Source organism: Lissotriton vulgaris, chromosome 7, assembly GCF_964263255.1.
Source record: "Lissotriton vulgaris chromosome 7, aLisVul1.2, whole genome shotgun sequence".
NCBI lineage: Eukaryota > Metazoa > Chordata > Amphibia > Caudata > Salamandridae > Lissotriton > Lissotriton vulgaris.
Window position 1 is genome coordinate 987,013,627 of NC_141695.1, and position 27,955 is coordinate 987,041,581.

Below are 27,955 nucleotides of genomic sequence, written 5' to 3' on the forward strand. Positions count from 1 at the left end.
CCTCCTCCTATGTCTGGGCACTGCTGGGAGTCATATCTACACCCCCTCCTATGTCTGGGCACTGCTGGGAGTCCTGTGCACCCACCCCCTATACTGTCTGGGCACTGCTGGGAGTCCTGTGCACCCACCCCCCATACTGTCTGGGCACTGCTGGGAGTCCTATCTACACCCCCTCCTATGTCTGGGCACTGCTGGGAGTCCTATCCAGCCATCCCTCCTATGTCTGGGCACTGCTGGGAGTCCTATCTACACACCCTCCTATGTCTGGGCATTGCTGGGAGTCCTATCCAGCCACCCCTCCTATGTCTGGGCACTGCTGGGAGTCCTATCTACACCCTCCTCCTATGTCTGGGCACTGCTGGGAGTCCTAACTACACCCCCTTCTATGTCTGGACACTGCTGGGAGTCATGTGCACCCACCCCCTATACCGTTTGGGCACTGCTGGGAGTCCTATCTACACCCCCTCCTATCTCTGGGCACTGCTGGGAGTCCTATCCAGACACCCCTCCTATGTCTGGGCACTGCTGGGAGTCCTATCTACACCCCCTCCTATGGCTGGGCACTACTGGGAGTCCTATCTACACCCCCCTCCTATGTCTGGGCACTGCTGGGAGTCCTGTACACCCAACCCCGATACTGTCTGGGCACTGATGGGAGTCCTATCTACACCCCCCTCCTATGTCTTGGCACTGCTGGGAGTCCTATCCAGCCACCCCTCCTATGTCTGGGCACTGCTGGGAGTCCTATCTACACCCCCTCCTATGGCTGGGCACTACTGAGAGTCCTATCTACACCCTCCTCCTATGTATGGGCACTGCTGGGAGTCCTATCTACAGCCCCCTCCTATGTCTGGGCACTGCTGGGAGTCCTATCTACACCCCCTCCTATGTCTGGGCACTGCTGGGAGTCCTATCTACATCCGCTCCTATGTCTGGGCACTGCTGGGAGTCCTATCCAGCCACCCCCTATACTGTCTGGGCACTGCTGAGGGTCCTACCTACACCCCCTCCTATGTCTGGGCACTGCTGGTAGTCCTGTGCACCCAACCCCTATACTGTCTGGGTACTGCTGGGAGTCCTATCTACACCCCCCTCCTATGTCTGGGCACTGCTGGGAGTCCTATCCAGCCACCCCTCCTATGTCTGGGCACTGCTGGGAGTCCTGTGCACCTACCCCCTATACTGTCTGGGCACTGCTGGGAGTCCTGTGCACCCACCGCTCAGATGTGACGCATCATACACATACATTAGAGACGTGTGTGCAGCACTTATCACTATTGCAATGGTCATATGCGCTAGCGTGTGGCGCACCGTACCCCGACATTAATGGCGTATGTGTGGCACGTATCACTATTGCAATGGTGATATGCGCGCGCATGTGACGCAACGTACCCCGACAATAATGGCATATATGAGGCACGTTTCGCTATTGCAATAGTGATGTGGGCGTGTGGCGCACCGTACTGGTATACTTCTGTTGTTGCGGTACGTTGTACTCACCGTCTGCTCCGTCAACAGTTTCGATGTACGAGGTCGTAGGCGTACATGACTTGGATGACAAGGACGATGGGGTTCATGTCATGTATGTCGCGTACCGGGGTGCGGTTTGAGCCGGACTCTGCTTTTACGGCAGTTTTCAGCTCTCGTAGCAAAAGGGCCATACGGAGTGTCGTCGACACGGATCGTACTTCCTGGTCCGGAAAGAGCGGCCTATTTACGTTCGGACGTAGCGTACAGCGTCAGCCGGATACAATCCGTGTGTACTTTCTAGTTGTATGGTATTTGGGACGAGTCGTACGGAGTGGCGCTTTGGGTTCGGATCGTACTTGCTCGTTTGTATGGGGACGTTGTAGGTGTACGAATAGTAGGGGAAAAACGCTCCGTAGAGCTAATCGGAGTGCTTTTTCCTGAATGGTGATCGACCCCCAAAAGTCCCCCTAGGAGCACAGAAAACTTTTACTGCATTTAGCTGTGGGGGTATGGCCCGATGCCTGGTCATGGCACTTTCATTCAATTATTTTTTTATTATTCAAAACGTTCGCTGATTATAGTTGAATTACTGCTTCCCAGCCCCCCCCCCTCCACTCGTTGGGAAGACAGATGAAGGAAACTCCCCATAACCCTCTTCAGGAAGACAACAAGAATGTTTAGACCAGTTTACAGATGGAGCACTTTCGCATGCTTTGGGGGCATTGCCCATGGAACCAACCTTGGTGGTTAGTGGGGGATCCTTGTTGGGGGGTCCCCCTCCTTTGATGAAAACCAAGCACGTATTCACTGGTAAATACCACTGGAAAGGGAGTATTCTCCACTTTCCAAAGATACCTCTTTAGTCCTAATTGTTACTCAGGGACTGTGATATTACCCCATCCACACCCTCAAACACCAACCACAGTGAAACAATCTATAGCAGAATGGCTCCTTTTACTCTTTGTTTGTTGCTGATGAAATCATTGTGCAATGCATGCTTATTGTCATTCTGAGAAAATAAGTATTGAACTGTTGGGGAAGCTCTTCCCTGGCAGCACAATCTGATGTGAGCATCAGAGGGATTGCCTCCCTGCAGTAAGAGGAAATGACATTCACTTCTTCTTCACTTCTTCTGCATTGCATAGGTAGTGTGGATTATATGAATTTCTAATTCTCTGCCTTGTAGGGGTTAAGGTTTACCCACCATATCATACCCATTGAATCACAAGGTTTATTTGTAAACATAAACAAACTCTGGACAAGGTCACTGCTGACACCTCAGATGGTGTAATTGATGACATAACTGATGATATCTCAAACTACGCCATTGGAGACATCAGACATATTACAAATTACATCACCAATGGTATCATCATTTATTTCACTGCTTATAATAGAAACACTGGGGATATAAAATTGGGAATATGCCCTTAAACCCATCGCAGGAAGTACTAGTTACACTTGATATGGAAGTGATCTATGCTAATATCCCCCAGCAGAAAGATATTGAGTCAATGGAAGGTTCTCTCACTAGAGCATCAGTAGATGGACCAGAGCATTTAATTTTGGAATGTTTAGAAATAGTGTTTCAGAACAAATGTTTTAAATTCAATGGCAATACCTATCAATAAATCAATGGTACCAGCAGTAGGCTCCCCATGCATTGCGAATAACTATATGGGGTATTGTGAATGAAAACATATCTTTAATGAGATTGAGCCATTTTTCGAAAATGTGAAGCATCGGCATTGTTTCATCGATTATATTTTTGTGTGTGGACAGGAGATGAGGAAGCCTTACAAGATTTTATTTCATGGCTTAATCTTAGTGATAAGAATTTAAAATTCACAGCCAAACACAGTAAGAAGGAAGTCGAATTTTTAGACATCTGTATCTCTGGCACAAAGAAAGTATTACAAGTCAAATTTTATAGAAAACCGACAGCTTCATTGCTAAAATGATTCCATTCCCTTTAGAGAATTCCTAAGAATTAGGCGGATTTGGTCTAACATGCAAGAATATGACTTGCATGCCGAACAACTTAAAAGAGAGTGGATATCCGAGAGGTCTTGTTAGGCAAGCATTCAAAAGAGTAAAACATTCATCTGGGCATACCCTGCCAACTTAGGGCGAACAAAGCAAGTACAAGGGGATGATGCCCAGATGTGGGTCCCTTGCTCACTTTGCCACTGGATTCAAGCTAGCCTGTCTGATGAAGGCTGTTAGACTGAATCCGGTCCCAGGATGCTTGTTTTCGGTCCAGGGAAGACATGGCTTGACAGTTCGGTCTGGACTGTTCCCATGAGGCACAGGATCCGGACTGATTTACATATAGCTGTGTATGAACTGGGTGGCAAAGTGAAGTAAAGAACGATGATAGATTCATCCCAGATCTGTGACTGGGGGCGAGTGTCTGAAAAGTTTCAGCACTCCGTCTATCATCTGCTTGTGTTTGCTCAAGTTTGCTAATGGCATTGAATTCAAGGCTCTGTGATATATGTTCAGGGACAGACATGGTTTATCTCCCTATACATTCAAGTTCTGGTGACGCCCTGTGTGCCTATGCCTCACCAGCCTCTTACTGTTCTCCACACCCAGGTGCGTATTACCTGCATGAATGGACACTCATTCACTTACCTGGGTCCAAAACTGTGGAGCTCTCTCCCGCCTCTCTTAAAAACTGTCACTACTTGCTTACCTTCTGTAAGAATCTGAAGACATGGCATCTCTAACTGCCGGCTGTGGGGTCTGACAGCTCAATCAATCAATCAATCATGGTATGGTAGAGCACACTACTCCCCTGTGAGGGTCTGAAGGCACTGAAGGAGGGGGGTGTGAGCAGCTCCATAGGGGACATTCGAAGAGCCAGGTCTTGAGGTCCTTACTGAATTGGTGCAGTGTCGGGTTTTGTCTGAGCTGAAGGGGGAGTTCCTCCCAGACCTTGGCTGCGAGGTAGGATAAGGATCTTCCAACTGCTCTGGTTCTGTAGAAACGAGGAACGGTGGCTAAGGCGAGGTTGAATGAGCAGAAGTTTCTCTTGGAGGTGTGGAAGGAGATTCGGTCATTGAGGTATTGAGTATTGGGGTCCGATGTTGAGGATGGCTTTGTAGGCATGTATGAACAGCTGCCTCTATCCTTGCACCGGGAGACCCTTATAATAATAATATCTACTGAGCAATGGGAATACAGAAGTCGCAATGGTACTCTAAAAGATATTAACAAATGTAAACGTAAAAAACCTTTTGTACCTCATTTTATGATCATGCAGTCTAGGCTATATTGGAGAATATGGTAGAGAGTTTAGAACTCAATTCTATGAGCATAAGTCAGAAATTAGGATAAATAAACTTCCTACTCCAATGCTCCAGCATTGCTACGAAAAAGAACATACAGATAATAATCTCAAATGGCTCATCTTGGAAAAAATCAAACCAAAACAAGGGCGCGCTACCTCTGAGATAAGCAAGAAAAGAGAAACGCATTGGATCGTTTTTCTTGAATACGGTGAAAAGTAGCCTAAATGAAGAAATAATTTGGCATATTTCCTTACTGTTTCATCAAGAATTCAGAAAGCCAGGAGCGTATCTGTAAAGACCACACAAAGAGTTCTCTTCCAAAACCTTCTTGCTGAGACAACTTGTGGGAGTAAATTTGTGTGGTTTGACAGTTTTGAGGAAGCATTCACTAATATCAAAAATGACAACTGCAATGCCCCACTTTACAAGGTTTCAACCCCTATTTGCACAGTATAGTAATTTCAGATGCCTGCGCTAGGGGTCTTGGAGCTGTCTTAAGCCAGACCGACAACATAGGCAGCAAATGGTCTGTCGCATTTGCCTCACGCTCCATCACACCCACTGAGGAGAGATACTCAGTAATAGAGCTTGAGGCTTTGGCATGCACATGGGGTTTAGAACACTTTAGACAGTACAAATGGGGATTTAACGTTACACTAAGAAGTGATCATAAACCCCTGATGAAGGTCCTTACCACTGAAGGATTACAAAGTGCCTCTCTCCGCCTTGCACGTATATCATATTTACAACAAGGGGTGGTGAGGTCAGAATGATGGACTACAGTTACAATGTACAATATGTTCATGGATTCAAGAATGTGGTTGCCGACTGTTTAAGCCATTTACCCTTACCTGATACCACTGATTCCACCTTCTGTGTGGCTAATATACTTGATGAGGTACCCTGTATTTAACAACATGATTGGTTGTCGGCCCAATAAATTGATGCCATTTTGTGTCAGGTGGGAAAGTATATATCACGAATGGTTGGCCCATTAAAAGAAATCTACCCCACCACCTACACACTTTCTGGGAGTTAAGGCACAAATTGTCGTTTGAAGGAGGCCCTATCCTCAGAAATGGCAAGGTCATACCCCCTAACTCATTCCGGTCCCAACTACTTGACATTTGCCATGAAGGACATCTAGGTATAGGCAAGACTAAAAGTAGAGTTAAAAACTCATATTGGTGGCCTGGGTTAGACCTTCAAATAGAGAGGAAGGTGAGGAACTGCCCTGCTTGTGAGAACTCTGCAAAGTAAAAGCCTACTTTCAGGCCACCACTTCAACCGCTGTCTGATCCTAGTATGCCATGGACCAGATTAGGTATGGACATTTGTGGTCCCATTTGGGAGAATGGTGAACAAGTCTTGCACATTGTTCTGGTGGACCATTTCTCAAAATGGGCCGAAGTAGAAATTGTACGCAATGCTGATGCCAAAAAAATAATCATGTACTTGAAAACATTGTTCTTGAGAGAAGGTTTGCCCAAATGCATTGTGAACAACAGTGGTCCACAATTTGTTTCTGAGGTTTTTAGAAAATTTGTGAATGATAATGGCATTCCTCGCAAGACTACCTCACTGTACCACCCAGCCGGTAATGGTGCAGTAAAGAGATTCAATCGCGTCATAAAAGGGATTTTACAACTTGCTAATCATAACAACCTTTTTGTAAATAAAAGTAGTGCAACAGCAGCATTACAACAGACCTTTCTTGGAGGAAGAAATTAACACACAACTTATGGGCTTTCCGTGTCACACTCTGTGAGTCCTTTGGTTCTAGCCCATTTCTGTTGTTGAGAGGCAAAACACCTATCACCAAAGATACTGTTGGGTGGTTAACTCCTAAGAAATCTGACTGGTCCATGGAGAGAGTCAACAGCAGAATTTCGCACACCTAACAAACTAGTAAGAAATACTACGATTTCAAACACACCTGCAAACTTGTCAACATTCACGTAGGTGATTGGGTCAGAGTTAAAAGGAGTGGTTTTGTAAAGAAAGGTCTTAACCATTATTCACAACCCCTTACGGTAATCCCATCCTAGTCGCCAAAATTGTAAAGACCACATGAAGAGTAGAAGGTAAGAGACTTGGCGACGGTGCTTGATAAGTATGAACTCGGAGACCAATATCTTAGTATGATCCAATTGTTGTATCAACTCCCTACCGTCCAGGTCCGCACTGGCAGACTTCTGTCAGACCCTGTTAGAGTAAGGCGGGGCACAAGCCAGGGTTGCCCGCTGTCCCCGTTGCTCTTTGCCCCAGCCATGGTGCTGCTTGCGATGCTGCTCCGTGGCGGTGGTGAAGACTAGGGGCATATCGCTGGGGATGGTACTCATGCGCTGTCCCTGTACTCTGATGATTTATTATTGTACATCCGTGATATTGCTGCCATCCTTGTGTCCATAGAGGGCGCGTTGAAGGCCTTTGAGGCAATGTCGGGCCTCCGAGTTAACTGGGCTAAGTCTGGAGTGTACCCCTTTGATGCGTGTATGGAGGAGAGGGACATGCGCATCAATGGTTCAAGACTTCCGTTGTACCCTACCACCTTTCGATACCTAGGTTTATTTATTTATCGGTCACCTAAGGACTTGCTGGAAGGAAACTTAATGAGGGCAGTCTTGGCGATACGAGCCCATGTGCAGTTTTGGAAAACACTCCTGCTGAATGAAACGAGTCTTCTCACACTATTGAAGATGATAGTTCTCCCCAAGCTAGTATATTATTTTTCGAATCTCCCATTTATGTCCCAGCCAAATTTTTCTGTGACCTGGAGAGCATATCCCGGGACTTCATATGGAATAAGGGCAGGCATCGCGTTGCGTTGTGGAAATTATACGCACCTACCAGACAGGGGGGTTAGCAGTTCCTAACATGGAGCTGTACTATGTGGCCGCCCAGCTACAATGGGTAACAAAATGGCTGAATGGCTGCAGTGTAGACAACACAGCAACCTTGCAGCAGCCGTGGACCCACACTCAAATATATCATCTGTTTCATCCTGCAGCAAAGTCCCAAAGACTGTCCCAGTTGCATCTAGAGTTAGCGCACAGATGCTACAGAAGAAGCCTGCAACTCACTTGTGCGACTCTTCCATATGCCCCGAATGTACCACTTCTGGGGACACAAGAGGGAGGGCGGGTACTTCTGAGGAGGCCCTCACACATTGGCGTGCAGCAGGCGTGGACACACTAGGAGACCTCTACAGAGATGGAAATTCAAATAATACAAACTTACATCTTGCATAGAGCGTATCTATCCCCCGATAAAATTAACAGATATTTCAACATTACTACTTCCCTGTGTCCACGCTGTAGGCAGCCTGATGTGGACTTATTGCATATGCCGTGGTACTGTGGTCCCCTCCAAAACTACTGTTGCAGGTTTGACGCCTCCCTAGTGCACTGCACAGACACATCCTTGCCACTGTCCTGGGAGATATGCATACTGGGACTCTCTGCGAGGACCACCAAGTAAAACAAAGTAACGTCAAGATTTAGGGGCTTGGGGTTGATAATTGCGACGCGCCTGATTAAAAAACGATGGAAACCCCCAGACCCTCCTGAACTGATCAGTTGGAAATAGTCTCTTACTAACTGGGCTCAAGCAGAAACATGGCACTGCATAGGGAGGAAATGGAAGGACTACGCAAATATCCCTTTGATACTGCAACACTATACTTTCAGCATTTAACGGCAAGGGCACTGAAGACGCAGATGACACTAACCAAGTTAGCAAATAATACAGAATAAAGTGGCCCTAGTTCATGGGGGATGCGATATCAAGAGAAGAGGATCGATACCTGTTGGGAACTACAACACAGTTGTCACTTGAAGTGGTAGACCCAAAACTCCCCCCTGTCTGCCAGAACGAACACTGACAATCCACCACCCTTTAGAAACCTTCATACATTCGAGCCTCACCCGATACATCCAACCAACTGCGGTAGTAGTGGCGCACTATCCCATACAAAGCCCAGCGCCAGAATATTGCAACTTGTTTTTTTTAATCTTTATACATTGACAGCCTCTTCTTAATTCCTTTGTTTCCGGTAGATTGTTAGGAGATGTTTATTCGAAATGAATGTCTTATTGGTGTACTCTCATCCTCTCTCCTTCCATTCTATTGCACAGTTTTATTGTTGGGGATCGTAGAGACTGTGCATGGGTTTTCATTACGCCTTCTGACGATGCAGATGTCATGTATGAGTATACTGTATGCGACCATCGAAACTGATGCATGGAGCTAACAAATACCATTACATGTCGGAGACCACACTGCTGAAATAATAATAAGATATCATGGCACTGCACAGTTTACCGATTGTTGAATTTGTACGTCAGAGTTGCAACGTGCACTGACTAGATTTCTGCGAAACATAATGATAATCTGCATATGGATGTCACATGGTTGGACTAAGTACATCTCTATATTATTTTTTTACTTTGCCTATGTTGTACTCTCATGCAAAGTGTAATGTGAAGGAGAACAATGTATAGTAAGTAGTGATAATAATATCAAAAACAAAAAAACCCAATAAAGATATTTAAAAAAAAAAAATGAAGAGTAGAAGGTGAGAGTGGCAGTCTTCATTGTAGTACAAGCCCTGACACCAAAGGCGTCTGTCCACCAACTGTCACCCTCGCCCAAGGTTCTACGATAGAACATGGGGATGTCATAGAATCTTGTGCGAGTGCTCTCGGCCAGGGGACAGCGCGAGACAGGTAGCGATACCTATACAGGCAATGAGGTGCAACCAGGGGCGGCCTTAGGCATGTGCAAGCTGTGCACCTGCACAGGGCCACCAAACCACAGGGGCCACCACGCCAGGCCTGAGGCACTTATAAATAGTGCGCGGGCCCCGGCCGGGGCCCCTGAGGATTTTAAGAAATGGTGCGGGCCCCGGCCGGGGCCCCTGAGGCTCTTAAGAAATGGTGCAGGTCGGGGCCCCTGAGGCTCTTAAGAAATGGTGCAGGGGTCCCAGCCAGGGGGCCCTTGAGGCTCTTAAGAAATGTTGTGGGGGTCCCGGCCGGCGCCCCTGAGGCTCTTAAGAAATTGTGCGTGGGCCCCGGCCGGGGCCTCTACCTACGCTCCCTGCCCAGGGCCACCATGAGCCTAGAGCCTCCCCTGGTGCAACCAAAGCATATGTGAAATATAAACACAACAGTATCCTAATCAGATTGCTGAATCCAATAAAGGTAAGAAGTCTGATTCAACACACTTCTCTCCCCCCAGGGCCCAAGCATGCAACCTCTAATCATATGAAAGTGTTACCTACTTTTTCATTCTAATCCCTATGTATTGCAATCATCTTCGTTTGTCGGAAAACGTAGGTCCTTTTTCTTTGTGTGTGCAACCATTTGTAGGGAGTGTCGTTAATGCTTAGTATCATTATTATTATATCGAGCCGATACCATGACAACTGCTGATACATCAGTATAGCACCCATGCTGCATGTGCCACTCTCCACACTGGTAGTTTGCAAGGGTCAGAAAGGTGAGAGGTCCTTTCCTTACATTCCAACAACAGGCTGGGGAGTAAGATAGAAAAATATATATTACTTGGGCCAGTCCAAGTCGATCCTTGTTATATGTTCGACCCACTCTGCATTATATCCATAGGTAGCGATACTTTTTAAGATGGCACCCTATTTTTTACTACATTCGAACTCTGATACAAAGAGGTAAAGCATTGCGAGAATAATGACTAGCTTTCTTACATCAGTAGCTTCTAAAGGGAAGGTAGACCAAGGATCCCTTTCTGCCATGTCAATATTTTTGCTGGGGAGTTAGATACGAATATATTTAACTTTGGGCAAACCCAGTTCTATTTACGCTACTTGCTCGATCTGCTCTTTATTATTCTCATTGGCAGTAGGTACATACTAAGATGGCATGCGTGGCATTCTTTACCATGTCTGACCTCCGAAGCAGTGAGGTAGAGTATCGCAAGAATGATGGAATTACACGTCTCATGACATCTTTATCAACAGAAAGAGATAGGGTCACCGGCATCTTACTTACATGGCAGGACCAAGACATGGTTATATGCAGACAGGTATACAGCGAAGCATGGGTTGAAAATTTGTTCCGCTCGTGGAATTTGCAAATTTTTGACAATTTTGCGGTCCACCAATCGCGCAAAATTGCCAAACAATTAGCAATTCGCGAGTTGGCGAATCTTTTTAACTTGGTAGCGCTTCAAAAATACAATCTCGCGCACGCGGCCTGACTTACCGTGAATCTGAGTTCGCCGAGTTGTTTTCCACCCAGTTTCCATGCGCTGCGCCATTTTGGATCTGGCTGCCGGATCGCGCGAGACTTTTCGACTGCAAGTACATCATGGAGTCCCGCCATCTTGCACTGCGAAACTTTGAGAGCACAGACACGTCATAAGGGCCCGCCATCACGCATCACGAGAGTAAACAATAGCGAATACGTAGATGCAACGGGCAGCTGACATCCGGCGGGAGATTTGAACAGCTCGCTTTCCAGAAGTCGCAAAAATTGCAATTCTGCACAAGAAATCTATCGCTGGCAGAATAAACCTTCTGAAAATGATGATTTGTATCAGAATAACTCCCCAGATTGACATTAGGCTGCCCTTTTTTGTGCAAAGAGTCCATTTTTTGGGGGGTGGGAGGAAGGAAGTGCCCCTGAGTTTCCAACTTCCTGTTCCTGTCCATCAGGCTCCTCCCAGTCCTTTGTCCATGTCCTGGTCACTTTTCATTTGGATCTAGAGCTGGAAGGATTACTCTTTGTGGCTGCTGCTGGATATTTGTGTGTGAGGACTTTTTGTTTGGATCACTTTTGGATTTGAGATTTTACAAGTAAGTTGGTGTTGTTTGTTTGGGCCATTGCAGTTGCTGCAACTACAATTTATAAACTTTTTCACAACTTTAAAAAAAATATATTTTGGGTAGCCACAGTATCTAGTAGGCCCAGAGTTAGCCATGGGTGCATGATACAACTGTTTCTGTGAGTTTTGTTGAACTTAAATATCATTTACGGCATGTATGGCATGGAATTGAATAGCTCACTGTTATATGTGGAAGTTTGTTTTCATTTTGGGGTGGGTGTTAAAGCCACACTAGCCAGTTGGCCCAGGGGTACTCTGTGGTGCATGGACCAAGTCTTTCTGTGGGGTCTCTTGAACTTAAACATCATTTAGGGCATAGATGGCATTCAATTAAGGTGATTTGTGTGTATGTTCTGATTTTTTGGGTGTTGTTGGAGCCTGGTCCAGGGCCTGGCCATATGGGTGGGGGGCATTTTGATGCCTTCTCCAGAGCCTGGCCATGTGTGTGGGGGTCTAGGGCCCATTTTGAAGCCAGGCAGTGTGCTTTGTGCCATAGGCCTTCACCCAGTCTGCCTTGCTTTCATCCATTATGCCCAGGGGTACTCAGTGGTGCATGGGCCAAGTCTTTATGTGGGGTCTCTTGAATTTAAACATCATTTAGGGCAAGGATGGCATTTGATTGAGGTGATTTTTGTGTGTATTTGGATTTTTTTGGGTGTTGTTGGGGCCTGGTCCAGTGCCTGGCGATGTGGGTGGGGGACATTTTGAGGCCTGGTCCAGGGGCTGGCCATGTGAGTGGGGGTCTAGGTGCCATTTTGAAGCCAGGCAGTGTGCTTTGTGCCATAGGCCTGCACCCAGTCTTGCTTGCTTTCATCCGTTATGCCCAGGGGTACTCAGTGGTGCATGGGCCAAGTCTTTCTGTGGGGTCTCTTGAATTTAAACATCATTTAGGGCATGGATGGCATTGGATTGAGGTGATTTTTGTGTGTATTTTGATTTTTTGGGTGTTGTCGGGGCCTGGTCCAGGGCCTCACCATGTGGGTGGGGGCCATTTTGAGACCTGGTCCACCCTGACCACGTGGGTGGGGGTCTAAGGGCCATTTTGAAGCCAGGCAGTGTGCTTTGTGCCATAGGCCTGCACCCAGTCTGCCTTGCTTTCATTCATTATGCCCAGGGGTACTCAGTGGTGCATGGGCCAAGTCTTTCTGTGGGGTCTCTTGAATTTAAACATAATTTGGGGCATGGATGGCATTGAATTGAGATGATTGTTGTGTGTATTTTCATTTTTTAGGTGTTGTTGGGGCCTGGTCCAAGGCCTGACCATGTTGGTGTGGGCCATTTTGAGGCCTGGTCCATGGCCTGGCCATGTGGGTGGGGGGGGGGCATATTGAGGCCAGGCAGTTTTTGCCATAGGCCGGCAAGCTTGTGGGTCAGTAGGCCTAGGGTTATGAATGGGTGCATGAAACAACTCTCTCTGTGTGGTCTCTCTTCTATTAATTAACATTTTTGATTAGTATTGCAATTTTAATTTTGGGTCTTTCCGTTTTTGGGTCTGTTGTGTTAATAATATTAAATGCCTAGTTGCAATACTATTAATTGAAGCACGACATATGCAACATTTATTTAACTGATGTTCCTCTGGCTTCTTTGCTTTTAGGTGACAAAGACTGAGAACCAGGAATCGTCCTGATCATCATCACTTGTAGTGCCAGGAAGAAGTCCTGCTGTGGTGTGTGCACAACGTCACATGATGTCACGTGTGGCCACAGACAACTCTGCAACTAATGCAACTGTGTCCTGCTGTTCTGACATCTGAAGAAGATGGGCCCAAAGAAAGGTGGCCGTAGCTCCTCTACCAAGAAAGTTGCCAGTGCCACTGCCAGTAAGAAGGAGCAGAAGAAGCAAGTGGCGCCACTTACCAAGGAGACTGGTGTGCCGACCGCCACTTTTTTGGGGAAAAAAACTATGCCTGCAGCAGCGGTGTAAGCCGGGGACCAAGCTGGGAGCAGCACCTCCGCTTCATTGGTCTCAGTGCCACCACGCCAAGTTAGGCCCAAGCCCATGAGTGCCGCAGCGGCACCACTTTAATCGCTCTTTCACCATCGACCAGCGATGTTGGTGTTGACTCATTGCAAAGTAGCATCCAATCAACGCAGGGTGTAACTCATCTGATGAGCGTTCAACCACAGCAGTAACGACAACCACAGGTGCAACAAGGAGAGGCGCAAGGAGAGGCGCAAGGAGAGGCGCAAGTAGAGGCACATGGAGAGGCGCAAGTAGAGGCGCAAGTAGAGGTGCAAGTAGAGGCGCAAGTAGAAGCGCAAATAGAGGCGCAAGGAGAAGCGCAAGGAGAGGTGTAAGGAGAGGCGCAAGGAGAGGCGCAAGGAGAGGCGCAAGGAGAGGCATAAGGAGAGGCACAGGGAGAGGCACAACTGCCCACAATACTTGTTCCTCCAGAAGTAGCGGCACATCAGGAAATCGAGATTCATACGCAGGTATTGGCCGAGCAAGCCACTCCTGATGATACATTGTCTTCCAGATCCCCAGCAAGGAAAAGGTCAGGGAGAGCTAGTACAACTTCTTCTTCAAGCCCCCTTCCTTCTGATGATCTAGATCTTAATTGGCACCCACTAATTCAGTCTGAGAGGGAGGCACGCCATGAGCCGACAAAGCTAGGTAAAAGGAAGGTTCCAGCAAGGCTTTTAGTTATTAGTGATGACGAAGAAGAAGTAGAAGTGGTGTATTCTGTTGCTGATAAAGAGTCCGACGATGACGACCCAGTCATCACAGTCGTCACTCCAGCACCAGCGGGCATGCAGCAGACAGACATTTTCACCCTATCCCAAAATGCTGCGCAGGATGTGGGCAGCGTGGCACTGGTACCACCACCAACACAGGTAACTACTACACCAACATGACCTACAGCTTCCATATTTTCTCTTCAGAAGGGCCCGCAGGGACCTCCATCCAGTTCGACCTTTATTACCTCATGTATTGGTGCTGTAAGTGCACAACAGAGTCAAATTACGCCACGCCCATCCTCCACTTCTTCTGGCATTGAAAGTGGAACCTCTACCACCACCACCAGAAATCTCAACTCCCCTGTTTGGGACTTCTTTAGTATTAGCAAAAAGGCAGAAAACCAAGTTATTTGTTCAATTTGTAAACAAGTAGTTAGTCGGGGTAAGCTTGGTGCCAACTATGGTACCGGGGGTCAGAGAGGTCATCTCCAAAAACACCACAGCATCCAGTGGGAGGCTCATCTAAGTAACATCCGGAAAGCCAAAACTAGAAATCCGAATGTAGACATTGATATTGCATCTGATGACGAGGAGCTGATCGTGCAGGGGGAGGTGAAGAAGCGAGAGACATTTTTTTCTGGTACACCCAGTACCGCTGCCAGCAGCACTGCAGTGGTAGTGCCCACACCCTCTACCCCAGCAACATCTAAGTGGCACAGTCAGAGTCTGGTAGAGACACCAATGCGAAAAAGTACATCAATGAGCCTAACTGGATTGAAGAAGTCTGGATCATCATCAAATATGAAAACGGTCAAGACCACTATTAAAAGCATGTTTTGGTCAGAGGCGCCATTTGAACGCAACCACCCAACGGCACGTCTGTATAATGCAATGCTGTCTAAAATGTTAGCGCTGGACCTGCTCCCTTTTTCTTTCGTGGAAGGGTTGGGTTTTCTAGAATTTGTGGCAACAGTCTGCCCTAAATGGAAGGTTCCTAGCCGGTCCTATTTTGCCAGAGTTGGGGTTCCAGCACTACATCAAGATGTGCTGAACGTGATTGGGGGCAGCTTTGCAGAAGAGTGCTGTTCACACTATCAACCTGACAACAGACATGTGGACCAGTTGCCAAGCCGTTGATTACATGTGTATCACTGCACACTGGATCTCTTTTGCGGGGGTTAGAGAGAAGATAGCTGCAGGTGTTGACAGTGTCACAATTTTTCAAGCTACTCGGAAACATGCAACAGTAGGCATGTTTGCCATGGAGAAATCTCATACTGCAGTAAACATTTTGGAGGGGTTTAACAGTAAGGTCTTTGAATGGCTGCAGCCAAGAAAGCGCATGATTGGTTATGTTTCCACGGATAATGGCAGTAATATAGTTAAGGCCATGGCAGATGGTGGCTATTTCACAGTGCTGTGTTTGGCGCACAGCATTAACATTATTGTTCATGATTTCTTGAAAAAAGAAAACATAGTCAGCAAGTTACTGACCACCTGCCGAAGAATCTGCACACATTTCAGCCATTCTTTTAAGGCCCGGAATCAGCTGAGGATCATTCAACGTGACTGTAGAGTGCCAGACAGAGGACTCATCCAGGAGGTGACAACACGTTGGAACTCAACCTTCTACATGCTTGAGCATCTGTTTGAGCAGTACTTGGTAATCAATGAGTATGTCTTTCACGCACGGGGTGCTTCTATGAAAGACATGAGGCTAGAGGGGGAGGAATGGGACCTAGATAAAAGCCTGATAGACGTGCTTCGTACTTTTGAGGTGTTCACACGTGAAGTCAGAAGGGAAGGACTGTACTTTGGGCACAGCTATCCCATTGTTGTGCATGCTAGAGCACCAACTGAAGGCGGTGTCTTCAACGTTCCGAGTTGATGCTGAGAAACAAGACGGATATCAGTTGGCGGAGAGCTTATTAAGCCGCCTAGTTGACAATGCAAGGCTTAAAGCAATACATTCAGAACAACATTACATTTGTGCCACTATTCTGGATCCACGGTACAAAAAGGCACTGGCCAGCAATACATTCATTCCTTTTTCTGAAGCAGATGTTTCCAAGTACAAACATTGGCTAGCTCTGTCAGCCACTCAGGTCGAAAAAGAGCGGCAGGAAATTGAAGGAACCACCACAAGTACTACTGAAGCAGCAGGCCATCCGGCATCAAGGTCCACTTCTGTGGCCAAAGGCAGTCACTTTCCCTCAGAGCTGTTAACAACACCAGAAACCGTATCATCATCACCTGTACCAGGCCCAGCAATAATATTATCAGAAGCGGATTGGATAACTCATCAAGGGTGTGCTCGTTCCAGTGTTGATACAAAGGCAACAGATGGTATGCAAAGTGAAGCACCCCTGGAGGACCTTGAGTGGATGGTGCGGGCCTATCTGGATGACCTAACAGAGGTCTTCTTTGATCAGAACCCATTGGTATATCGGTATGGGAAAAGGCCTCAATGGCCACTGATCACCAAGCTGGCTAAAAATGATTTGGCTTGCCCACTCGCAAGCGTGTCTTCTGAACGTGTTTTCAGTGCTGCTGTTGCCATTGTAACTTCAAAAAAGACCCGCCTCTCGCCCAAAAATGTGGAGAGGTTAACAATGATCAAGATGAATCAGCACTTCATACCAGCAGATTACAAAATACGTGAATCCATGCAGGGAGAAGAGGACACCGACTTAGGTGACGGAAGTTCTTCTCTGTTAGCTGACCTACTCCTGTTTCAATTCACAGAGTTTGAGGACGAGCTCTACTTCCCTGACACCTAGGCTTGAACTACTTACTTATTTTTTTCGTCCTTATTCACTTTTATTTCTGTGTGTCTTTCTTTGTTTTGCAACTTTTAGAACAACAAAACTCTATTCACAACAAATCTTTCTGCTCGTGGACCGCCACCATGGTTTTCAAGCATTATGTACAGATTGGCCGGGTTGCCTTCATCTCCTTTGGCCCACATGCAGGGAAGCTGGTTGCAATTGTTGACGTAATTGACCAAAACAGGGCACTGGTGGCGTCAAAAGGAAGGCTATGCCCTTCAAGTGCATGCAGCTTACTGACTTTGTGTTCAAGTTCCCCCACAGTGCTCGTCAGAAGTTTATTCACAACAAATCCATCAGCAGCACTGTCTTTGTCTTATTTCCATATTGAAGGTGCCGCTGTCTGCATTCCTGAGGTTCACAAGTTCGCAACTCATTCATGCTCCTCTATCTTCCTCCTCCAGACTCCCCCTATCCATTTCCCTCAAGGCAGATGGCCAAATTACACAGAATCAAAAAATTGTCATTCGTAGATGAGTCCCCTCAAAAGAAGTGGAACTGGAATGACTGACTATGCTGACTGTTACTTCTGGATTTGACATGTGAGACTGCCCTGTGGCCCTTCACTTAACAATAAGATGCTGACAAAAAGTGGAACAGATAATGAATGATGAGATGGCATGCAGTGGACAACACTGGCTGTCTGGCTCTGATGAAAGCAATTGCTGTTTGTTTGTTGTGCACGAAATGAATCCTATGTGTTCTGTTATTATTTAATCTTTTACATATTAAATGTAACTCAAGTCTACTCTGTTTACCTTGTTTAATGCAAATTGTACTTCTACTGCTGGGGCTACTACGTTGCATTTTTTAATATGGAAAATGTTCTTGGACTCACTGTGTGTAGACTGTGACTGCATGAACAACATTGAGTTTGCCAACACCATGATGATAATGAGTCATGATGACCAAAGTTACATAATATCTTTACAGTCACTCACTGGGATGGATGGATCATCATTGTTGATTTACGGAAGAACTATGGCCATTTCGTGAGTGGCAAACAGGTAAACCAGTCAACAACAACCACAGCAGAACTACATGTATTTCTAGTCATGGTATGGAGTGGTCGAGCCAGTGTAGTGTTATGCCAGAGTCCAGACAGCGGTTCATGTAAAATTGCGGCTATGTGGCTTGCTGTATAAAATTAGATCTGCTTTGTCTGTCTGTGTCAAAGAGGTATGCTACATGGAGGTTGGTTCACTCAGTGGTGCCTGCCTTGACCGTCTGCATGTTTCTGGCGTGCTGTGTGCTAATTATTATCCTGGAAACAGAGACTCAGAGCAGGCACTTTAGAAATTATGCATGTCTGTAATACTGTCGCCTCTGAAAGTGAAAGTGTTATTTTTGCACTACTCACCGTACCTTATATTTTTCCTCCGGGGTGTTTTAATATCCCTTTCTGTTTTTCCATCAACAATTACAGGCCGGCACTTACCCTGTGCGATGGGAAAATAATTAACTCAGGCTTACCATAGGAATACGCAATTCCGCATCCGCCAGGCAGGCAGTGGACAGTGTGGTCACCAAGATTGATCGACAGAGCGCCCGATGGAATGGAGGAGTACCGCGAATAAGAGGAATGGCTGGATGCATGCAACTTCCCAATTTGACCAGGACAACTACAACATACAGTTACAGTATCCACTTCACTTGTCCTTATCTTTTAAATAATGTTGTTGTTGTGAACTTCTATGAGTGTGGCTCAGTGCGTTTGCTCTCTGCTTCAAATTCATCCCTACAGCTATTTGATAAGTTTCTTTGCTATTTTCAAAACTAATGTAATGTACTACTAAGCGTTATTCTCTCTGAGCGCAAATAGGCAAGTGAAATTGCATAAGTACTGCAGCCCTGTACTGTCTAATAGTTTAGTACTAGTTAGTAAGTTGTAGTAAGTACTACTTTTCAGTAACCTAACCATCCATTTAGCAAACAACTTTGTATCCAAAGATTTGTTTTACTTCATTTGTTGTTTGTCCATGCTGTGTTTTTTTCTCTCCAAAAAACTTTCCTAAAACCCCCCATTTCCATCCATTTTTCAAACCCTAACCCTCTTCCCCCGGGCTGTGTGGTTTTCATTGAGGTGTGACTAAATGACACCAATAATTCCACACGCTTGCTGTGGAGGATAAGGTCAAAAGCACCAGAAAATCAATTTCAAGGCAGGTCAAGGAATATATTCCTATTCTGCTTGACACACACCCATGAGTATTTGCAAATCAATTCGGAATTTCATGTCCGCCATCGAGGGGATTCATAATCAATACCATCCTCCTACATATGACAAAAGCTTACGCTGCTGTGTCCTTCAGTACTAGTTCTTGTAGTAGCCATAATCCACGTAACTAGTATTTAACTTTTGATTGAATACTACAATTTATGGCACTGTTCTTGTGTACTGTACTACTGTACTGTTCTAATGCTCCTCTCAGGCCACTCAATGTCTCATATCCTTTTATTTCATATGCTGCTACTGCCAGTGTGTACCACTACTACTACCACCAGAACAATGCCATTTCTTCCGTTCAGCAATCCATAACCAACCTTAATCACCATTTGCCATGCAGCCAGCCCTGTGCCCAGCCCTATACTCAAACATGAATCACAGGTAAGATAAGCATTTTGGGGGAGGAAGAATAATGGAGTAGGAGGAGAGGAGAGACTGACTGTAGTACTAGTAAAGTAGTAGGACAATTGAATTCACTAACTTTGTCAGTGGCACTTTTGTACAAATTTGGGAGATTACTTAGACAATTTGAATCAACCAGCCAGTTAAGTTTCACGAAAACAAACAAACAGTTAACCCCCCCTGCCTCCCCCACTAAAAAGTAAAAATGCGTATGCTATGTTGACGTGGAAAATAAATAATTATTTCGACCCTGAGAAAAATAAACTATCCCAAAGACCCGACCCACCCGCCTCCCTAACCCCAACCAATGTCCATGAAATGTCCCCAAAAGTCCAAAAACCCCAATGCCCAATTGCCACCCCCCCAAAAGTCTTTAAAAAAGGGGCAAGGGACTGTCTCTACTTTGACCAGCGGTGTCCTGTGGCCAGGTGGTCACGCAGCTCTCTCCGGAGGGCCTTGAGCAGGACTTTCCGCCTCTCCACCTCTTGCTCAAGGTAGGCCACTCGCAGGGTCAGGTGGGGCACACGCTCCTTGCAGGTACTGTGGGGGGCAGCTGTTGTTTTCGCTGCTCGGTGGCAGCGGGTGGCTGCAGGACAATGACGCCAGAACGCTGGAGGATTGCGCTGGCTGTATGACCCATGGGCAGTGGAGGAGGATGCAGCTGTTGTTGTTGACTGAAAGTCATCCTCCTCCTCCTGAGCCACCAGCTGCCGATATTCGGCAACAATTGCCTCCAGCTTCCGTCACCTGGCCTGGATAGCCAACTCCTTCCTTGATAGTTTTGAAGGAGTATCTATATGAAGAAAGAAAAAAATACTGTAAGCAATACTCTTTAAGATTAACACAAAATAATTCAACAGAAAGTTGTGTCACAGTAGCACTAGCAACTTGCAAGCAGAGTACATAACATTTGTGGCATGTATCTAACCTCCCACTTCGTCGGTCTCTGCTCTAACATTAGTGGGAGTTTCAGGAATTTTACCAGCACTATGGACTCACTACATTAGACTCAGACAGTACTCCAGTCTTCTTCTCTCTTGTTTAGCGAAATTAGTATGTAAACTTGTGGAAGCCGGCATAATGCCATCGCAGTCAGCTTGCACACAAGAAAAACAGACGCAAGCTATGATGACGCAGACTCGCGCTACTGTTACCAGTACATGAAGGTAGGGAAGCTCTTACTTTTCTATTACGGGTGGCACTTGCCATACTCTGTTACAAGTTACAACAAGGGCTACTGCTCAATTAATTTAACTTTCACCCTGCCCTGTGAGGTTCCGTGACAATTGTAAGTGGTGTTTTCGACTCGCACGAATATGGTCGAGTCTGGTATCTATGAACCGCAAATAACGAGTTTAGTAAGTGTGCACAGTTTCGCTGTGCTAACTTGAACCGTTCGTTTGTTACGTGGGTTTCTCATCTGTACCCACGGGTTCCATCTTAGATACGGCATCCATTTTGTCTCTTGCCCTCAAGTAGTCAGCGAACGGACGCTGTCCGCTTCACGACCCTGGGACTCCCAAGATATTTGCGGAAGACACATGTTCTTTGAAAGTGCCTTTATGACTGTAAGGCAGGTGGCGCCGCTTGAGGCTCATCTTGCCGCACGGACTTATTGTCTCAGCCGTGCATCTCATTAGGCACGTCCCTTTGATGCCTGTATTTCGTGCTTCCCGGCACCTCCCCTTTTACACCCTTTCCAATCTCCCCACTGTCTCCGTCTTCCTCTGCACCTGTCTTTGTTCTTATTTCGATCTACTTTACTGCTGATTGGAATTTGCTAATGGTGGGAAGATGGGTTTTTACAGTTGGGAACCGCCAAATGTTTCCGCACTTATGTTCCGGACCTTATGTGTATCAAAGTGACCAAAGCGACCCCTCTGGGAGCTAGATGTGGGAACTGAGTTGTAAACCTTTGTGTTCAATGTTAGCCTATGGGTAAAAACTGTATAAAAGGAGCGACCCACATAACCAATTTGAAGCAGTCTCCCCGAACTACACTTGATGTACTTCCTGTGATTTCTGTGTTCCCTGCAGTAAATAAACCTTGACTCTTTGACGCCGAAGGAAGTGTCCCGTGTCTCTGTGACTTGTACGCCGGAGCAGGTTACCCACGAAGGTTTCAGGTGTTGTGCCCTGGCACCGCTGGGTCCAAAAGAACCCAGTCCTTCAGTTGGCGCCCAACGTGGGGCTGCATCAGTGGTACCGGTCCAAGCCCGACGATCGTGAGGAACTTCGTGTGAAATCTCCGAGGGAAAGTGCACTCCGCTTCATCGATCCTGTTGTCGAAATAAGTGGCCCGAAGACTTTTCCCGCGAAGATTCCCGCCTCCTGACGGCTGCGACGGACTGCTGCCCTGACTGTAGACCTGTTTTGGCGCCTGGCGTAGACCTTGGTATAGCGAGACGATTGACGGGCCTTCCTGAGGACGCCATTGATCTTTGAGTTAAGTATTTGTGGGTCGCTCCCAGAATCCTTGGTTGTAAACACTTTAGCGAGTGTTTTGTTGTAGACACTTTAGTGAGTGTCTTTGTTGTAAACACTAGTGTTTGTTTTTGTTGTACACGCTGTGTGAGTGTTTTTGTCGATGACACTTTGCTAGCGTACTTTGTTGTTGTATTTGTTTGACGACTGCAGCCGCCAAAGACCGAGGGTTTTGTTCTTGCTGGGACTTGGTAAATCCCGTAACCCTTGAAGTTTGTGAAACTCGGCTAGCGTGCAAGATGCCTGGTCGCAGTACTTTGTTCAGTTGTTGTAGACCTTGTGGTGCGGATTCCCTGCTGGAGGACTCGTGTCCGATACCTCCGGTAGGAACTCCTACTTATGACTTATATAGCAAACATGGGCTAGGCCCGATTGCTTTTAACGATTATTGGATAAAATATACAAAGAAAGACGGCGATCTTCGTTGGCCACCTCATGGTAGCTTCGAGGCGTCGATCTTAGATAATTTGGAACTAAAGTTGTTCGAACGTAAATCTAGGCCGGCCATGTTTGATGCCTTTCGGTTGTGGCGCAAAGAAGCCCGACAGAAAGAGATCAGACAGAATAAACGTAGTGAGCGAGATAATGTTGCTACTATTGTAAAGAAAGCTGAGCAGTTTCAGCGTGATAAGGAGGATAAGGATAAGGAAGTGTTTGAGAGGCTACAGCGTATGACCATAGATAAATGCTATCCTGCTTTGCCTACGGAGTCGGATAAGAAGGATGAGGCAGTTGAGGATCCTTTAATGTCCTATCTTATGAAGTCGCCACCTCCGTACGTACAAGGTACCGCAGCTCCTGTGGTCCCTGCCGTACCTGTTCCTCCACTTGTTATTCCTCCACCCGTTCCTCAACCTGCACCCGCTCTTCCGACTGTTCCTGCTCCTGTGCCTGTTTCTATTCCTACTGCTCCTCCGCTTCCACATACTCCTACTCACGCTACTACTCCTGTGTTGTTAACCCCTGTTGTTGCTACTGGTTCTACTCCTTCTCTTGTTAGTCCTGTGTCTTACTCTTGTCCCTCTACCCGTAACCGTAATTCTCCCATTGCGGCTAGCTTCTTTCAGTCGCTCGGACCTGTCTTTGGGTCTGCTGGTTCTGATGGTCCTCAGAGACGTAGCCAGCTTCCCGCCAATAGAGAACGCGCTGCGCTATACAATATGGCGATGGGTTGGATGGACAATCCGCAAAGAAATCCACCCCGTGTTGTTCTTGAGACATTTAGTCAATTCAACATACCGACTCAGAGATATGTGTTTGACGAAATGTGTAAACTCCTATATGATCAGATAGCGGCTGTTGCACCTGACGAGGTGCTGACCGCCCTGTCTAATCTTCGGCTTCAGTTCGCAACTGGACTGATAGTCGATACTAATGTCCGACGTGCTATTGAGCAGTTGCTGTCTTTCCGCCTCGCTCCTATTCCTCGCGCACTGTTTGTTGAGGATCTTGAACGCCAACAAGCCGAGTCTGGCCAATATCCTATGCGTGAAGTTCCGCCGGTTTGGGTACCTGCTGATAATACTGATGTTAATAACCCAGTAGCAGCACATTTCCAGAGAGTGTGGATACACCTCCCATGGAAACGATCGGAAGTGCTTCAGGTGAAACAAACTTTGCCCGATCCACGCAAAAATCCTGCTGGGTATTATAAGGAATTATCGCAGCTCGTAGATGCTACGGTAATGAATCTTGCCGATATCGACATGCTGTTTGGTAATGTCGTACCGCAACCGGTATGGGCCAAGATTCGTCATCAAGATCACACAAATGAATTAGGTGGTGATTGGGCTGCCATTACAGCGGCAGACGCTGGACAAGCGGCTGCTACTAAACCCGATCAGTTGATTGAACTTCTTCCTCAGCGAATCATTACATTAATGAAAACGCTTATGCCAGCCATGAAGGTAAATTGGGACAAGTTGTCAGCCTGTAAACAAAAGAAAGATGAGAGTGTATCAGACTTCTTTACGAGGTTTGAGGAAACATTCGTTGATCATAGTGGACAGGATATGGGTACTGAGGGTGGACAGAGGTTGTTTGTGGATAAATTTGTATCGAACTTATTGCCCGACTTGTGCAATAAATTGAAGAATTCTGAAAGTGCGTGGGCCGTTTCTACTTCAGCTCAGATTCTGGCTACGGCACAATACTATGAGAATAGAGAGAAAGAAGAAAATGACCGCGCTGATAAAAAGACAAAAGAGCTGAAAACTAAAGTGTTGTTGCAACAAGCGTATCCGCCGCGTTCTAATCAGAATGCGTCCCAACAAAATAGATCGCAGTCGCAATCGAATCGATCGCAGTCGCGTAACGATTCTTCTTTCAACAGATCCTCGTTAGGGTACAATCAATGTGCTTATTGTAGACAGGAGGGACATATTAAATTTGATTGTCCTGCTTTAAATGACCGTAATAGTGGTAATTCGTCTAGAGGAGGCCGTGGTGGTTCACAGAATACATCACGTGGTAGAGGTCGTGGTGCTCAGAACGACCGTTCTGACAACTCATCAAATTCTAATAACTGTTTCGATCAACGTGGATCATCGCAAGGACGATCTGCGCAGTACAATGTAGACGATTATTACGTCGATCAGGGAACTGACGACAGTAATTACTAGGACAGCCATAGACAAGGAGAGGGAGTGGTATCAGTTCCGGTTGATCAGAGAGGGCCTTACGTCGCAGTTGCTACATCGGGCGTCGTTGAGCCCTTTCTGTTGGACACTGGTGCAGCGAAAAGTTCTATCATGCATTCGAAACTCCCTGGCGCACCTTTGTCTGGCTTAACAAATGTATCCGTTGGATTCTCTGGCGCCCCCGTTAGCAATCCAGTTTCACGCCCTTTGCCCCTTAAAATTGGGCCTCGTGAGCTCGAAGCTCCGTTGATTTTAACCACTGGTTGTGGTGAAAATCTTTTGGGTCTGGATTTGCTTAAACGTTTGTATGCAACTTTGTATTGTTCTCCTGCGGGTGTAAAGCTTACGTTCGGAGAGAAAGTAGTCTCTCCCATGTATTTGTCCCTCGATAAGCTTCCACCGGAATTGGATTCTCTTCCTGCGTCTTTGTGGGCGACGGGTCCAAACGATGTGGGCCTACTTGATATCTCCCCTTATGTTGTTCAGTTGAAATCGAATGTGCGATTGCCGCGTATTCCCCAATACCGTATCTCCCTTGATGGTGAACGAGCTTTGTTAGCGATCATCTATGATTTGATCGAGAAAGATGTTATTGAGGAGACTCGGGGAAACGTGTGCAACAGCCCTGTACTGCCCATTCTTAAACGTACTGATCCTACCAAACCGCCTGTTTATCGTTTTGTTATCGATTTACGGGAGGTAAATAAAATTGTGGTTCCTCAATTCCCTGTTGTGCCTGACATCACGGCGCTACTGACTCTGATCCCAGCTACTGCTTCATGGTTTTCGGTGATTGATTTGAAAAATGCGTTTTTCAGCATCCCGATCGCCGAAGAGAGCAGGGACCTTTTCGGTTTCTCTCTTGGTGGACGTAGCTTCCGGTTCAAACGCGCTCCTCAAGGCTACTGTGAAAGTCCATCGATTTACAGTCAAGCTTTGAAGGGTCAACTGGATGCGTTTAGGTTGCCGGTTGGTGCGGCTTTGATCCAATACGTCGACGACTTATTGGTGGCTGCTGATACTCAGGACATTTGCAAAATTACTACGGTATCGTTGCTGCAACATCTCTGTGAGTTAAATCACAAGGTGTCACCTTCTAAACTCCAATATTGTTGTCAAGAAGTAACCTATCTAGGTCACTTATTGTCAAAGGAGGGAAGGAGATTGACCCCAGAGAGAATTGCAGCGATTACGCGAATGGCTGTGCCACAAACCCAAAGAGATGTGCGTGCCTTTCTAGGTATCACGTCGTACTGCAGGCAGTGGATTCCTAATTTTTCATTGCTAGCGAAACCATTGGTGGCTCTTACATGCAAGGATGTTTCAACTCCTTTACCATGGACGGAAGAATGTCAGAAAAGTTTTTCTGAATTACGTGATTCATTGTGTTCGGCTCCTGTGTTAGGTACCCCGGATTACAGTAAACCGTTCACGTTATATGTTCACGAGAGAGAAGGTTGTGCGTTGAGTGTCTTAACGCAACCTTTTGGTGGTAAGCAACGTCCATGTGCATATTTTTCCTCGACCTTAGACCCAGTAGCTAGAGCATTGCCGAGTTGTTTGAGAGCAACTGCGGCAGCTGCGGTCTCCATCCGACAATCAGCAGGATTGGTCATGGATAATATGCTTACGGTGATGGTTCCGCATGCAGTCGATACTCTTTTGAATCGAACGAAAACTCAGCACTTGACGAGTGCGAGGTTGTCTGGGTACGAATTGACGCTCTTGGCAAGCCATATTCAGATAAAACGTTGTAATGTTCTAAATCCGGCAACTTTGTTACCAATTAGTACAGAGTCAGATGAAGTAGCAGAACATGACTGTTACTTGCGTACAGAGGAGGAAACAAAAGGTCGAGTGGACCTTAAAAACACCCCATTGGAAGACCCTGACGGCACCCTGTATGTGGATGGGTCATGTTTTAAATTACCGAATGGTGATGTGACTACTGCTTATGCTGTTGTGACGTTGAATACTGTTGTTGAGACTGCGAGATTGAATCAGAATTCTGCCCAAGCTGCAGAGCTGATTGCTCTTACTAGAGCATGTGTACTAGCAAAAGGTAAACGTGTGAATGTGTACACCGATAGTCAGTATGCTTTCGGTGTAGCGCATAGCTTTGGACGGTTGTGGCGAGAGCGTGGTTTCTTCACGTCGCATGGCACGAAAATACAGCATGGCCAGCTCGTGAACGATCTTTTGGATGCATTGACTTTGCCTGCTCAGGTTGCGATTGTTAAGTGTAGTGCGCATCGTAAGGTGACGGATGATGTTGGTCGTGGTAACGCGTTTGCTGATGAGATTGCTAAGGAGACTGCCCGGAACCTTAGCACTCGAATGTATGTGACGAGTTCGGTTAGGTGGCCTACAGAATCGAGTATGTGTGAGAATACTATAGAGAGCGTGAAAGCAATTCAGAATGAGGCCACCGACACTGAAAAGATGAAATGGAAAGGAAGCACGGGAAGGTTGGATGCGAATGGTTGCTGGATTGATTTGTCGGATCAGAAAAGATGGATGTTGCCTGATGCGTATGTGCTGGCCGTTGTGACAATGGCACATGGGTTAGCACATATTAGCGCGAAAGGTATTTGCAAGTTGCTGGCTGATGTGTGGAAGAATGATGGTATTACGAAGTGTGCTGAACGTCTGGTGAAGAATTGTATGGTGTGTATAATGTACAATCCTGGCAAAGGAACCCCAACTCCCCCCGGCAGTTTTGCTCCTCCTTCGTATCCCTTTGAGGTGATCCAATTGGACTTCATCCATATGGAGCGATGCAATAACCTGAAATACGTTTTGGTTGTGGTTTGCGCATTCTCCCGATGGATCGAGGCCTATCCCCTCAAAGATAATACTGCTTTGTCTACTGCGAAAATCCTACTGAAGGAATACTTTCCTCGGTATGGAATGCCTAGAGTCGTATGGTCAGATAACGGAAGTGAGTTTGTTGGAAGTGTGATGAAGAGTGTGTGTAAGGGCCTTGGAATTAATCAAAAATTCCATAGCGCCAATCATCCCCAGTCAGCCGGATTGGTTGAAGGTTACAATGGTACCCTCAAACTAA